Below are 14,443 nucleotides of genomic sequence, written 5' to 3'. Positions count from 1 at the left end.
TCTGTGTTGCAGGTCCGGGGGGGCCTGAGTGGGGCCGCTTCGCTCCACGCCTCCCCCCCCCACACACACACTCCCCAGCGCCTCATTAACAGCAATTAAACGGGGCGCCGCTGCCGCCGCCAAGAGTCCGGCCAAGGAGGAGAGCCGGGGGGGCACCCGGGACCATCCCGACCCCCCCCCGACCCCCCCACCGTGCTGCCACGAATGTATGGGCCCCCGGGCCCCCACCCCGGGGCTGGCGGCACCCCCAGCACCGGGATGAATGTACCTGCGGGGGACAGCCCCCCCCCAGCCCCCCCTCCTCTCCTCTGCCCCCCCTGCACCCCCCTCGCCAGCATCTTACAGCTTTGGGGCCTGGGTCCCCCAAATGGCAGGCCAGTGTACCCCAGTACCAGGCCAGTAACCCCACCCCCACCCCCCACCCCCCCCGCCTCAAAGTGCAGGGCCTGGGAGTTGTGTCCCCCCCCCTACCCCAGATGCCAGGACTGGGATGGGGTCCATGGGAGGGGCCAGGTCTGCACCCCCAGGTGTCCCCTGTCCCCCCGCCCAAACCAGCCCATCAGCCCCCCCCCACGGCGGGGTATGTCCCCTCAAACGTCATGGCTGCGCCCACCCAGCCATGGGGCCCCCACGTCCCCCCCCCCAGCTCGGGCAGGTGAACCCCAAAGTGGTGGCAGTGGGGCTGGTGGGGGGGCAGGTGACAGCAGGGCCCACCCTGGGGGGCTGGGGTACAGGGTGAGCCCCAGGCTGGCGGCACGTGGGGCTGCTGGGGTGGGTGGCACATGTCACCCCAGCCCCATGGCGGGCTGGTCACAGCACCTGCTGGGTGTCCCCCAGCCCCATGGCAGGCGGGCGGGATGTGTCACCCCCGTCCCCACGTCACCCTGCATGGGGTGGCTCCGCAGGGCCACGGAGCACCGGGGGCCCACACCGGTCGCTTCAGCCACTGGTGAGACTCAGCGGTGGGAGGGGGGGACACCCCTGGTGACACTCAGCGGGGGGGCAACAGGGGATGGCACCCCATGCCCACAGCGGCGTGGGGGGGGTCCCCTCTGCGCTCTCCCTCGCCCGCTGTCCCTGCCTACGCCAGGCCCCTTTGCCATGGAGGCAGAAGGTGACCAAGGGTGTCCCCAAGCCCAGCCATGGCCGAGGCGCGTGGTGGCCCCCAGCCTCGTGTGACAGCCCAGCCTTGGCTGTGGTGGCACCAGACAGGGGACAGGGTGCCACCATGCCAGGGTGTCGGGAGGTGAGGTGACAGCGGGACGTGGGGTGCCTGGATGTCCCCAGGCTGGGCTTTGGTGGTGGCTCATCAGGTGAGGTATCGGTGACGGGCTGGGGGACGTGGGGCCACCACGGGCACGGGGGGTGGGGGGGGGGAGCTGGACAAACAACCCACACACTTCCCCCCCCCCCCCCGCCCCATCTCTATCACTGTCACCACAGCGTCCCCACAGCTGTCACGGCCACAGTGCCCGGGTGATCCCTGCGGCAAGGGGACACCCCTGTTTCAGAGCAAGAAGCCACTGTTGTCACTGGGTTTGGGGACATTAATATATATATATATATATATAAATATCGGGGTTTTTTTCTTAATGATTTTAACGCTGTAAGGTCAAGCGGTGCCGCCGCGGACGCGCCAGGGAGGGCCCGCGGCCGGGACTGGGGGGGTGCACCCAGTGCTTCCAGAGCCGAGAGAGCAAAACACCCCCCCCCCACCCCAGACCCCCCCCGCAATGGGCTGAGCCGAAGGGCCCCGTCCCGGCACGCGGTGGGGGGACAAGCACAGAGGGGGTGGCAGACCCCCCGCCCCGCCAACTCACCGCCAGCCGCACCGCCGTCCTGCACCCCCTCGCTCTGCGCTACCGCCCGCAGCCGGGACGGGGCCCCAGGTCGTGGCTTCGGGGGGGGAGTGGGGGTTCAGCCACCCCTGGCCGCCTGCGCCTCGTCTCGCGCTCCTGCTTTGCACGCGCTGGGGAGCCGCCCGCTGCCGGAGATGCCGCTGCCGGAGACGCCGCGTGCTCCTCGCTCGGCTCCGGCCGCACCCCGCCCCGGGAAGGCTCCTGCAATGTCACAGAATTTATTTACAATAAAGATTTGGAAAATGATGGGGGTTCTGCTTTTCACCGGCGCTGGGGGTGGGGGGGTGGGAAGTACGGTGCAAATTTCATCTGCGAGGATGCTCCGGTCCCTGCTCCCCTCCGCCTCACCCCCACCGACGTCCTCCCCATGTCCCACACTCCACCCTGGCCTGTCCCCAAGGGCTGGGACCGTCCCCACCTTCACATCTGAGTGGGGGGGGTGATGGCATGTGGCGAGTGCCACCGAGCTCCCTCCAGCTGACTTTTGCCCCACCGTGGGGACACGTGGCTGCTCCCCGGCCCACCACAGAGATGCTCAGTCCTGCGCTTGTCCCAGCACGAGGTCACGGCCCCCATCCCTGTCCCACCATGTGCACCACTCCCCGTCCCAGCACGGGGATGGGTCCCTTGCCCACCTCTGGGACACAAGAGCTGTTCACCATCCCATCGCAGGGACACGGGGACAGGTCCCTGTCCCCTCCCAGGGACACCCCGGGCTGCGTTAGCTCCGTGCGGGGTCTGGCCTGGCCAAACCTGGCAGATGGGGACCCAGGGATGGGTCCCCAACTCCCAGAGGGACCCAGGAGGAAGCAGCATCCTCCCAGGGGACCAGTGCAGGTGACGCTCAGCTGGGGCTGGTGTGGCAAAGCTCAGCACAGCCGGGCTGACCGGCACAGCCGGACTCCTTGGCACAGCCGGACTCCTGCTCGGCACATCGGCCACGAGAGGGCTCCCCCCGTCCAGTCCATGCACGCCTGGACTGGACGGCGCAGGAGAAGATGCTCTGACGTCCCCGAGATGCTCCAGGGCCACACACTTGTCCCCACAGCCCCCGGCCCCGAGCTGGGAGGACAGAAGCTGAGGACGAAGGACCAGGCTGGGGGCGGGGGGGGGGCGCTGCAGCACGTCCCCCCTGCTGGGGGTCCTTTGACGGTAAAATGGGTGGCAGATGGGGGACACCACGCGAGCATTGCTGCCGGCCCCCCTCGACCCTGGCAGCGCTGGGAGAGGCCCAGCACCCCCTGCCCACGGAGGGTCACTTCCCTGGGGATCCCCCTTCTCCACCAGCCAGGGACAACGGCGGGACGCAGGACGACGGCGGGACGCAGGACGATGGACGCCGCAACCACCCACCCTGGGAGGGGGCCCAGTCCCCACATGGGTGGGGCTGGAGGTGCCCCTCGCCCTGCAGAGACCCAGATCAGAGCTGGCTGTCCCTGATGCGAGCGCTGGTGTCCCCCCCTACGTGGCGTGGTACAAAACCCCACCCCAATTCAACACCTCGCGGCGAGCACGGGGGCCCACATACGCAATCCAGGGCGCTGGGGTGGGTGAGGACACGCGCTGCCGGCCCTGCCCCACTTGCGGTACTAGGGGGGGGGGGGGTGGGGGGTGCCCAGGAGCACCTCGGGGTGCTGCCAGGGTGCTCCTTGGGGTGCTGCCTCCCCCAGGGGGGACACCCAGCCCCGGGCGAGGTCCTCTCTCCTGGTTTCAAGAGGGGTCGAGTTCATCTTATTAAAGCAATCACCGTCATCCGCTCGCTCTGTCCCCCGCAGCTACGGCCTCGCGGGAGATGGCGTGGGGTGAGGAAGATGCTGGAGGAGCCTCCGGCCGCAGCAGGGAGCGGGGGGCGAGCACCCGGCTGAGCCGGGGGTGTGGAGGGGTCTGCACCAGGAGCCACCCCCATCCGCGCTGCCTCCGCAGCCGCAGTGTCCTCCCCTGCCAGGGCAAGGCCCGGAGCAAACGGCGCTGATCCTCCCCAGGCCGCAGCGAGCCCGTCGCAGCGGAGACATCTTTATACCCCTCCAGGATTCTAGCTGGAGATTCGCTACCAGCCACGACGGAGATGCATCTCAGCACGGAGCTATTTTTGGGCTGGTGTCTAGATACCAGCCCGCTGAGCGAGCCAGAAATATTCCAGATGCACAGACTGTTTCTGAATCTTGAGTTATTCAGGGCCTGCAGGATCAGGAGGGCAAAAACCCACGACTTCAGGTCGGCCCAGCTCTGGTCTGCAGCCCCCCAGGGTCACGCAGCACCGACACCACTTGCCCAGGGCAGGCTCCTGCCCGCTGGCACCGCTGCATGTGCCGGGGAGGCTGGGGATCACGAGGAGGCCGCGGCGGGGTTGGACGTGCTCGGCACGAGGGCGACACTCCTTGGGCAACTCCCCGGGACCACAAACACTACGAGAGCGGCAGGGTGCAGTGCCCAGAGCCGCTCGATGCCCCAGGCTGCCGCTTCTCCCCGTCACAAACTTCTCCAGCTCCTTTTTAGCTTCCTCCCATCACAGCACTCAGCACCTCCGCCCCGAAGAGGAGCTGCCCCAAAAGGTGGCGCACAGGCTGGCTGGATGCCGCCGCATTCCTGCCTGTCCTTGAGCTCCTTCTCCTACTCCTGACATGCCGGTTTTACGTTGGGGACCGTCCTCGCGCTCAGCTCTGACCCACGCTCCTCGCCCACCGTGGCCAGCTTTTAGCCGCACCGGCTGATGGTTAACCACAGCGCCCAAGGGAGAAGCCGCAGTCTCCCATTTCCGCACCGGCTGCCGAGGTGCTCCTCCGACGAAGGCTGCGAGGTTGGCATCGGCTTTTGGGTTCCTCCGAGATGACTTGCAGAGCTCTCCCTCGTCCCGCTGCGATACGTCCCCCTGCACCTGAAAGGACGCGTGGGGAGCAACGGCTGGGGCAGGGCCGGGGGCCGCGTCTGTCTGACAAGGATAGAGTCAAATCTGCCCCTCTTTTCGCCGAAAATGGCAACAAGCCTCTAAGGGTGGGACCCTGCCGATCTTCAAAACCTGCGATGTGCAAAAAAAAAGATAACAGTAAATCCCCCATTGTTAGTAAAACCAAAGAAATAAGAAACCAACCCTTCCGCAGCCGCCTCGGTGTCCGTTCCATTCCATAATGGGAAACCCTTGAACCTAAAATATCTCCGCTCCTTTGGTTGCCGAAGCTGATGATTGACCATCTGGCTGCGATTTTTCAGCTAGAATCTAACGAGGCAGATCTTGCTTTTAGGGTGCAGACAAGGAAGAAAATCCTCAAGGACTTCCCAGGAATGTGGTCACGGCGGAGGCTGCAGCATGGGGGGCCGCCACGTGAGCGGCAGCTTGCGCGAGCAGAGGGAAGCTACCATTTTCCAGCTCTCGTGCTCATAAGGAAGCCGAGATGTTTCGGTCAGCTTTTGAGAGCAGAGGGAGACGTCAGATGGTCAGGAGGCAACGTGTGGGGAAACGGCCTCCTGAAGGGAGTTTTCTTTGGGGGATAAATCACAGGCGAGAGAAAGTAACGCCCCAAATACTGGCTCCACAAGGCGGCTGAAAAACCCACATCCTCATTTTCCACGCAAATAAACAAAGAACCCGAACTGAACTCTGACCACAAACCAGGACACGGGTTTTCCAGCTGGGAAACCCTCTGAAGGCTGACACAACCGTGCGGCAGAGAAGCCGTCCGTCTGTCTCTTCCCTGTTCAAAGCACTCCGGGCACGCACCCACGCCCTCGAGCAACAGGCGCTTTCTACTCCAGTTGATGATGCTGGAAACCAGCGTGACTTCTTTCGGCTGTGTCACCCCCAGTTCCTGGTGGGAAACTACGGACTGGAGAGGGAGGGAGGGAGAAAAGGAGGGAGGGGATGGGAAGCGTAGAGCCCGCTCTGGCTCTCCCCAGCGTCCCCCGGCACACAGCATGGCTGGGACGGAGCAGGAGCAAAACAAGCCCTTGCTGTGCCACTCTTGAGTCAAGGCTCTTATTTGGCACACGGAGATTTAAGGGAAATTCACCTTTTCATCACCATGGAGAAATTCTGCAGGCAAACAGCTGAGAAACGGTCAGCATGAAGTAGGCGCTTCAAGTGAAAGCAGATCCCAGCTCCGTCTCGCTCGCGCCGGGAATTTTGCTATTCAGGCTCCAGCTGGAAACAAGATACAAATCAGCGAAATCAGAGAAAAGAGGCAGTTCAGGGGAAAGCGGCGAGCATCTCCAAGCAGCCGAGGCTCCGCACGTCTTACACAATGCTGTCAGCCCAAATGGCACTCCAGCGCGCTGAGCAGCACCCAGAGCACGCCGGGGGGAAGGGGGAGCGTCAGCGTTTCCAGCCACCAAGGGTTTGCCGAGCTCAACGCATCCGCAACGGAGGCGATTCGAGCTTCGGGTGGACCAGGAGGAGCTGCGCAGGCTGAGCCGAAACAGGTTAGACCGAACAGCGGCAGGAATTTTGGCCGACGCTTGTCGCAGCTTTGCAAACACAACAGGTCGCGGCGACCGCTCTCCCCTGGCGGGCTTCCTCCCCCCCCAGTTGTGCTACTGAGCTCGTTTGGGCTAATAAACGCACCCAGTGTTACCTGGTGCTGGGAGCATTTTGCACGGGAAGGCTGGGTCTCATTCTGCTTTTAGGTAAACACAAAGAGAGCAAAGCCGAAACCTTCTGCTGGCCAATCTGAGACACCACTGAGCCGATTTCTAATGGCCACAAGGAACCCTCAACAGCAGAGACCGAGGATGTTGAGCAAAAAACCCCCTGACTTTCCAAGCCTGCACACAGAATCACAGAAACTTCAGAGTTGGAAGGGAGCTCTAGAGATCATCTAGTCCCACTCCCCTGCCAAAGCAGGATCGCCCAGAGCACATCCCTCAGGGCTGCATCCAGGTGGGTCTTGAAAATCTCCAGAGGAGGGGACTCCACACCCTCCCTGGGCAGCCTGTTCCAGTGCTCTGTCACCCTCATTGTAAAGAAGTTTTTCCGTGTATTTGAATGGAACTTCCTATGTTCCAGCTTGTGCCCGTTGCCCCTCGTCCTGTCACTGGGAACCAATGAAAAGAGTCTGGCACCATCCTCCTTCAACCCACCCTTTAGGTACTTGTATGCCATAATAAGGTCTCCCCTCGGCCTTCTCTTCTCCAGGCTAAAGAGTCCCAGCTCTCTCAGCCTTTCCTCCTAAGGGAGATGCTCCAGTCCCTCACTCATCTTTGTTGCCCTACACTGGACTCTCTCCAGCAGTTCCCTGTCTCTCTTGAACTGGGGAGCCCAAAACTGGACACAGTACTCCAGTTGTGGCCTCACCAGTGCAGAGTAGAGGGGGAGAATGACCTCCTTCGACTTACTGGCCACACTCTTCCCTATGCAGCCCAGGATGCCATTGGCCTTTTTGGCGACAAGGGCACATTGTTGGCTCATGGATAATTTACTGTCTACCAGGACCCCCAGATCCTTCTCCTCAGAACTACTTCCCAGCAGGTCCACCCCTAACCTATACTGGTGTTTGGCATTCTTCCTCCCCAGGTGGAGGACCTTGCACTTGCTTTTGTTGAACCTCATGAGGTTCTTCTCTGCCCAGCTCTCCAGCCTGTCCAGGTCACGCTGGATGGCAGCACGGCCCTCTGGAGTGTCAGCCACCCCTCCCAGCTTGGTATCATCAGCAAACTTGCTGAGGATACACTCTGTCCCATCATCCAAGTCATTAATGAATATACTGAACAAAATTGGACCGAGTATTGACCCCTGGGGGACACCACTGGTTACAGGCCTCCAACTGGACTCTGTGCCACTGATCACAACCCTCTGAGTTCTGTCACACAGCCAGCTCTCGATCCACCTCACCGTCACCTCATCTAGCCCATACTTCCTCAGCTTCCCAATGAGGATGTTATGGGAGACAGTGTCAAAAGCCTTGCTAAAGTCAAGGTAGATGACATCTACGGCTCTCCCCTCATCCAGCCAACCCGTTATAACATCATAGAAAGCTATCAGATTGGTCAAGCAAGATTTACCCTTGGTAAATCCATGCTGACCACTTCCAATGACTTCCTGTTCCTCTACGTGTTTGGAGATGACATCCAGAATGAGTCGCTCAAACCAGACGCACGTCAAAATCACTTTTAAAAATTCTTTAAGGGTTAACGCGTGCAGGTGCAGGCAGCTGGCCCCGGTCCCAACACACGGACACACTTCAGTTCCCATCCCCCCTCCCCACGCTGCAACAGCACTGAACCCCCAAAGTCAGGGGGGAAGAGAAAAAAGAGGAGCAGAGCCTCCAAGGTGGGCTTAGCAATGGGAGCCACGGGTGAGAGCAGCCCCATGGCACCGGAGGCAACGGCCAAAGGTGGATGGGAATAAGCCGGAGCCACTCGCAGCCCGGGGACATCCACGCGCTGGGGGCGACGGGGCAGCTTGCGTGTCAAAGCGCGGCCGCATCAGCAGCTGCTGGCTTGCGAGAGGGGCCCACGGGCTGGAGGCGCAGCCCGGCGCCTCTGTGCCTCCACAGCCCCGGCCGACAACGGGGAGGGAAAGGATTTCTGCTAGCCCAGAAGAACAGCCAGTGGCCTGGAAACGGGATTGAAGGCTTCGGTGCGCTTTAACTTTGGCTGTGCAGCCGCCGGCTCCGGGGGGGAGGGTGAGAATATCCTGGGGGAAGTGGGGGAAACCCAATTCCTTGAGTCTGTTATGACCAGACTGCACGAAAAGATTTCCAAACGCCCTTTAAGAAGCGATCTCCTGCTGGCCTGGACGCTGACTGCACTGCCTTGTAGGTCTTTTCCAGTTCAAAGACTGTGTCATTCCAGGCGTGGGCCAACCTTGCCGCTGCTTTTTATTAGCAGTCGTCCCCCCCCCCACCCCCCCCAAACGCTTGAGTTCACATTTCTGCCGCCGCTAAGCTTTAACCCACAAGCAGCTGAGGCAGAGAGAAGCGTGACTCAAAAACGAGGGCCAATTGCTTCTGGGATCGCGCGTGCGAGAGAGGTGCAGCCTGTTTTACAGCTCAGCAGTTCAAATCCGGGTCGGCGGAATTTAATCGAGAATCCCCGGTGGGGCCATTTCACCTTGTCAGCGCAGCCGGAGCAGAGATAGATGGCAGCCGCTCAACTCTCCGTCCCGCGGGCGCCGGACGTCGGCCGCCTCTGCGCAGGGCACGGCACGGCACACCGGGACCCGCATCGCACCGACCCCTGCCTGGAATCGCAAGCGAGACATTAAACCCTCGTTAGCTTATGTTAAACCACAGGAGTTAGGGATTAGAGACTGTCGAGTTAAATTGGCATCGGACAAAGAAAAGGCTCCGTTCTCCTGTTTTCCTGCGCTTTTCTTCCTAGTCCTTCTTAAGAAGTTAAATTCGTAACTACAAACCAGCCATTTATTAAATTAGCTCTAAAGTCTCTCAAGGTCTCGGCTCTCCTCTCCGGGATATCGGCAGCTCCGCGGCACTCCGGGTCACAGCGGTTTATGTAAAGATCTCCTTACCCCTGCACCGGCTACTATCGTTTTTCTGGGATCTCCTTTCTTAGCAAGGATCTTCTCTTTCCTTACCGGCCATCAAAATACGTGTACAAATAGGAAATGCACGAAATCCCGGCATTGCAGAGGATCACAACTTACTTTTTTGTGAATGACACAACCAGGGTCATTACGCAACGCTGCTGCTCCAACCAGCCAGTCAGCAAGAAAAGGCGACGGGTGATAAGGAACCAGATTTCGGAGCCACCGATTAAAGCAGAATTTAATTCCCCAGCCCCGCGGCACACTCCTGAGCTCGTCCCTTCTCGTTGACGGTCCAGCAACGACCTGCCCTCCCTCCCCCCAGTACGTGGGGGAGAAATCTTCAGGGAGAGCGTGATCTAATAGACACGCTGCCGAAGGAAACCTCAGAGCAGCTTGAGTTTTCCTGGAAATACCACGTTCCGGGTGAACCAAGGTGTAAAGCTTTCCCGCTTGCCCTCTGTCTCATTACATGCTTCTACCCTTTAGGGCAAAGTGGCTATTTTTATACCTAGAGAGCAGCGCGGTCCCCAGCCTGCCCCGCAGCGCTGAGGGGTTACTGCAATACACGCAGCCGCGAGGACTTTTCCTCAGAGGGGAGCACCAGACACTGTGCAACATCCACCCGCGCCGGGGCTGATCACGCTCACGCTCTGTGCGGCGGCAAATCGCCTATCTGTACCTCACTGCCCGCGTTTCGTTTCACAAACTTCATTTTCTACCGGTTACCATCGCACCTCTCTTCTCGCTTTGGCAGTTTCTCACCGCCGCGAGGCTCCCGGCCGCGCGTCCCCCCAGCGCGCCGGCCCCTGGCAGGCTGCAGGTGCTGCCGCGTGATCTGGCTGCTGCCCAGCCACGCTACAAAAGTCCTGAGTAATAGGTATTCTTACCCGTTTTCAACAGAAGCACTGCTGGCCCCCACCTTTTCATGGGACTGGAAATGTCCCCAACTTCCCTTTAGTTTGCTTGAAGTGACCCAGCACCTGCAGGAGGGCAGAAGAGAGGTGTTTAATAAAAGGGACAAGGCTGCTCGCCATTTCCACGCCGAAAAGCCGTTTCGCTCTAAGAGGGGGAGCACCGCGCACCCAGCTCACGCCACGTCCGTACCACCGGTAACCGCCGTTCCTGCCTCCAAACCTTCACGGGCTTTACCAAGCGCCTCCCCGTTCCGTTGCTACCTGCAAATTCCATTCGTACGTTTGAGAATGGTGGGTCGGGAAAAAAAAAAATAAATCAATGAACATATCAAAAAACAGCAAAAATTTAGACCAAGAGATCAAAATATCTCTCGGTACAAGATATCAGGATATCCTGGTCTGAAGGCCAAGAGCACGGCTCCTTCTGCCCTCCGGACTGGCGATTCCCTGTTCTCCCTCCTGTGCTCCCGCCACCCGCCGCACTGCTCCTGCGAGAACAACCCCTCTTCTCTGGGCAAACAATTTCTTGCGCGGCGCCGTAACAAGGCGCTGGCTGATGTCCAGAACATTTCCGTTTACCGCTTTTTCTTCTCTGAGTCACGTATCTACATCACAAAACTCACCAGAGCAACCCAGCCCTGATTTTCAGAGCTCCTCACTGTCCATTTCCACATCTCTTTCCACCTCATTTTAAGAGCATTTATGTAAAACATGTAACGCATCCATAACATAATGTATAACATCTTGCACATGTTTCCATAAGCAAAGTTATCTCTTTTTCTCGCGGAGGATACGGAAACTCTACTCCCGGGGAAGCCCTGTGTTCACCTGCCACGCTGACCGTGTTCCGGCCCCAAGCCCACAGAAATTCAGCATACGGCCGATGGCATCAAATTGACTTTTCGACAGTTCCCTCAAAGACCTTTTGAAACGTTAACAAGTTTATTACCAAATACGGTTGACTAATCAGCCGCATTTTCTGATTCACGCTTCACACGTCAGATAAAGGGCTCTGTCAGGGCTGGAGGGTCACCCTCAGCGCAGCGGAAACCGGCTCCCTCCAAAGGGCCGGACCTCTCACGGAGGATGCAGAGTCTAGAAAACATCCGACATACCTGCGAACAGGCCTTCAATTAGCGCTGGAAGCAATTAATGAAACGCGGCGCTTTGCTTACCAAGCTCCATGGAAAGCCAGTTCCTGTCCCGGTGCTCCTCGTCCTCCTCCAGCTGGATGGAGCTGGCCTGAGCAGCGGGTACGGTGCCTTCGGGGGTCTCTTTCCTCCATGAAAAACCACAGACAACCCAAAAACTTCTCTCGGTAACTTCAGATTTTCACAGCGTTTTTCACCAGCGCACACCAGCGGGACTTAACTGTGGTCTCCGGTGTAATCCCAATCAATGGAGACACTCAAAGGAGAGAACGCAAGCAGGCAAAGGAGCCCTACAATGCATTAACTCTTATTTTTTTGTATATACGCAGCGACAAATCGCTCAGTATTGTAATAGCAGCTTCAGGGGGATAAAAAAGAAATTTTGCCATCGGCAATATAAAGCGAGAGAGGAATTTTGTTTGCGAGCTTGGAGTCCTCACATTTACGTTCAGGTATCGTGGGTCCAATCTCCTCACATCCTTCCCTGCACAAAAAGTTCGGGGGACTAAGAGCCAGAGGCGACGAGGCGGCTCCAAAACTCCTGATAACACACGCACACACGGACACCTGCTCATGCCCATGTGTTACCAAAACCATTTTCTGTAAGGCTTTTAAAAACTTTTCTGATAGCCATTTTCAGGTGGTTTCAACTTTATGGAAAAAGATACAAAAAGCCTGGCAAACATTCATCAATGGGAACACTGAATTTCGGGGACTAAGAAATGCTCAGAGCGCGATCAAAAAGTAACTCAGTTAAGTCACGATGCCCCACGCTGCACCGTCCCTACAGGGAACGCGGGCTCGCGGCTCCTGCTCCTGCTCGGCCAGACTTCGCGTCCACCCAGAGGCGATCCAGACCACAAGGAAGCAGAAGGCATGGACCCCAACAAGGGTGACATGTAAAATCCCGGGGTGTAACACCGCAGTTCTGCTCCCGGGGAAGCAGCAGGCTTGGGTCCACAAACGGGCAACACCTCCTTTGCCAAGGAGTAACCATGACACCCTGTTCAAGAAACAAAATAAAAGGGAGGAGGACGGCAAAATCTGAACTGTATGGAAACTGTCCCACAGCACTGACGAGCATTGAGCAGATGCCTCTAAATCCCCTTTCTAAGGCATTTTTCCCCAGATACCAACATGGAATTTCCACGACGACGATAATGTCACGCTGTAGAAAACAAAATGTCATTTTCCAAGCAAGGATGAACTGATATTTGAAGTCTCCTCTGATACAGAGGAAATGAATGGCAAGCCCTGAAGGAGCAGAAGCCCCCGAGCTCCCTTCGTGCCACCGCAGAAAGGTGGCTTTTGTCTACTTACACCATTAACAGCAGATTGTAATTTAACTCGCACAAACGGATCGTTTTTTCAGGCACCGTTTCACGGCAACTGCACAAGGTGCAAAGCAGAGCACGTCGGATTCACAGGAATTAGGCACGCCGCGAACGCCCCGGGAGCAAGCTCCTTCTGAAAGCACCCTCGTAGCTGGCAAGCGACGCGCCCGGGATCAAGAATTCTTGAATCATTAACAAATCGAGCTACAAGAAGAATGGCATAATTGCTACAGGGCTGTAGCTAAACTACAGGCAGGAACACTTAATGCTAACAATATTAAACCCCTAACCTACACTTCCAAGGGGAAAATCACTCTGCAGAGAGGCTCTAATTTATACTTGCAATAGCCGGTACGAAATAAATCATGTTATCCTCACTTTATAGCAGAGGAAGGCACAGTGGAGCTGTCGCCGGGCCACCCAGCAACCCAGAGGATCAGCTGGGATCACGGCCAGGCGCGGGGCTGCTGTCGGAGAGGTCCTCGAGCACCCGAGGCACCGGCGCAGGGCTGGCAGCTGTGACACGGGGCCCCTGGGAGACGCACCCTGTCGGAGCGGCAGCTGGAGCCACCCCAAACACCCAGGGGCACCTCCTGTGGCAGCCCGTGTCCGCGGGGAGCAGCCGAAGCAAGCTTGGGGTGGCTGCGTCCGATCCCAGCTTCGACCTCGGGGTCTTCTACTCCTGGCCCGCGTCTGAGCACGAGGTCAAACACAGCCTTCACGTGACGGCTGCTCTTGGGCAGTTTCCCCAGAAACGTACCGCAAGCACGGAGCGCTGCAGCCGTAGCCTTCCTTTCCACTTCTGGTTAGATGCCTGAAGCGTTCAGAATTTCTTGCCGCAAACGCCTCGTTAAACGAAGGTTTCTGCACTTCGAAACACTGAAGCACACGCTCAGCTGGATGCCCGTAGCTGCCTGCATTGACTCACACGGAGATAATCACGTGCTTAGAGATACCACCGAGGTTAAGTGTCCTCCTGGAGCAGCAGAGGCAGCGCGGCAGGAGCCCAGCCCCACTGCACCCCCTCGCTTATCCTCGCACTTGAACCCGCGCCGCACGGCTCAACCCGGCGTTACCCTGCCTGGGCACGGGGCTGGCGACAGCGTCTGGGCTGTTCCGTGCTCCCTGCGCATTTCCTGGTCTGCAGAGACTGCGGGACGCTCAGGTAAGCAGAGAGCTGAAAAAAACCACACAGTATCACTGCTGGATCCCGCCTCCGTCACCGGCTTCTGCCATCGCAGCGCTGGCCGAGGCTCGGGACACGAGGCTCTGTGAGCCGCAGCAGCACCCTCCTCGCCTGTACAGCCGCTTTTTCCTAAAACTCTTTTCAACTTTCCTTTTAACAAACAGCTTTTTATTGCAAGCCCATGCCACCGAAGCCATCTCACTTCTCGCTTCACGCAGCCGCGGGACAGGGCAAACCCCCGAATGCCCCCTCAGACACACTCCCCATCCGAGGCCAAACTCGCGGCGCGGGGACAGCATGGGACACTCACAAAAGCCATCTTTTGTGACGGCAAAACAGACGGGCATTCAGCTGCAATTTTTAACAGGAGCTGGGCAGCCAGCTCCCGTATGTTCCTTCGAAAATCGCAGCTAAATTAGGCCAGCTAATGCTGCACAGTTCACTGGACAGTATCAGCATGCTCATTCATATGCATAAATGCAGATTTTAATGTTTTCATAAGTGGTGCCCTTCTCAAGGTCT

The 14,443-nt window shown here is 58.6% G+C and overlaps 1 long non-coding RNA gene across 5 annotated transcripts; it reads right to left on the bottom strand.

Annotated features, from left to right (window-relative positions):
• Window positions 1-15: 15 nt before the first annotated feature.
• LOC134524409 (uncharacterized) lies at window positions 16-12,819 on the bottom strand. Of its 5 annotated transcripts, none has more exons than XR_010073585.1 (6): window positions 10,419-11,146; window positions 10,224-10,316; window positions 8,901-9,030; window positions 5,864-5,994; window positions 4,621-4,875; window positions 16-2,060 (listed from the first exon to the last, which is right to left on the bottom strand). It is a non-coding gene; the product is annotated as an uncharacterized LOC134524409 (long non-coding RNA). The 5 variants fall into 5 exon arrangements; XR_010073586.1 differs by lacking the exon at window positions 16-2,060 and adding an exon at window positions 11,200-12,819 and having other exon boundaries at window positions 4,375-4,875; window positions 10,419-10,511; XR_010073587.1 differs by lacking the exon at window positions 16-2,060 and adding an exon at window positions 11,366-12,819 and having other exon boundaries at window positions 4,375-4,875; window positions 10,419-10,511.
• Between the last annotated feature and the right edge of the window lie 1,624 nt (window positions 12,820-14,443).

This window comes from Chroicocephalus ridibundus, chromosome 17 (genome assembly GCF_963924245.1).
Source record: "Chroicocephalus ridibundus chromosome 17, bChrRid1.1, whole genome shotgun sequence".
Classification (NCBI taxonomy): domain Eukaryota; kingdom Metazoa; phylum Chordata; class Aves; order Charadriiformes; family Laridae; genus Chroicocephalus; species Chroicocephalus ridibundus.
Note: the sequence above shows the minus strand (reverse complement) of the source record. Positions and strands in the feature narration are given on the sequence as shown.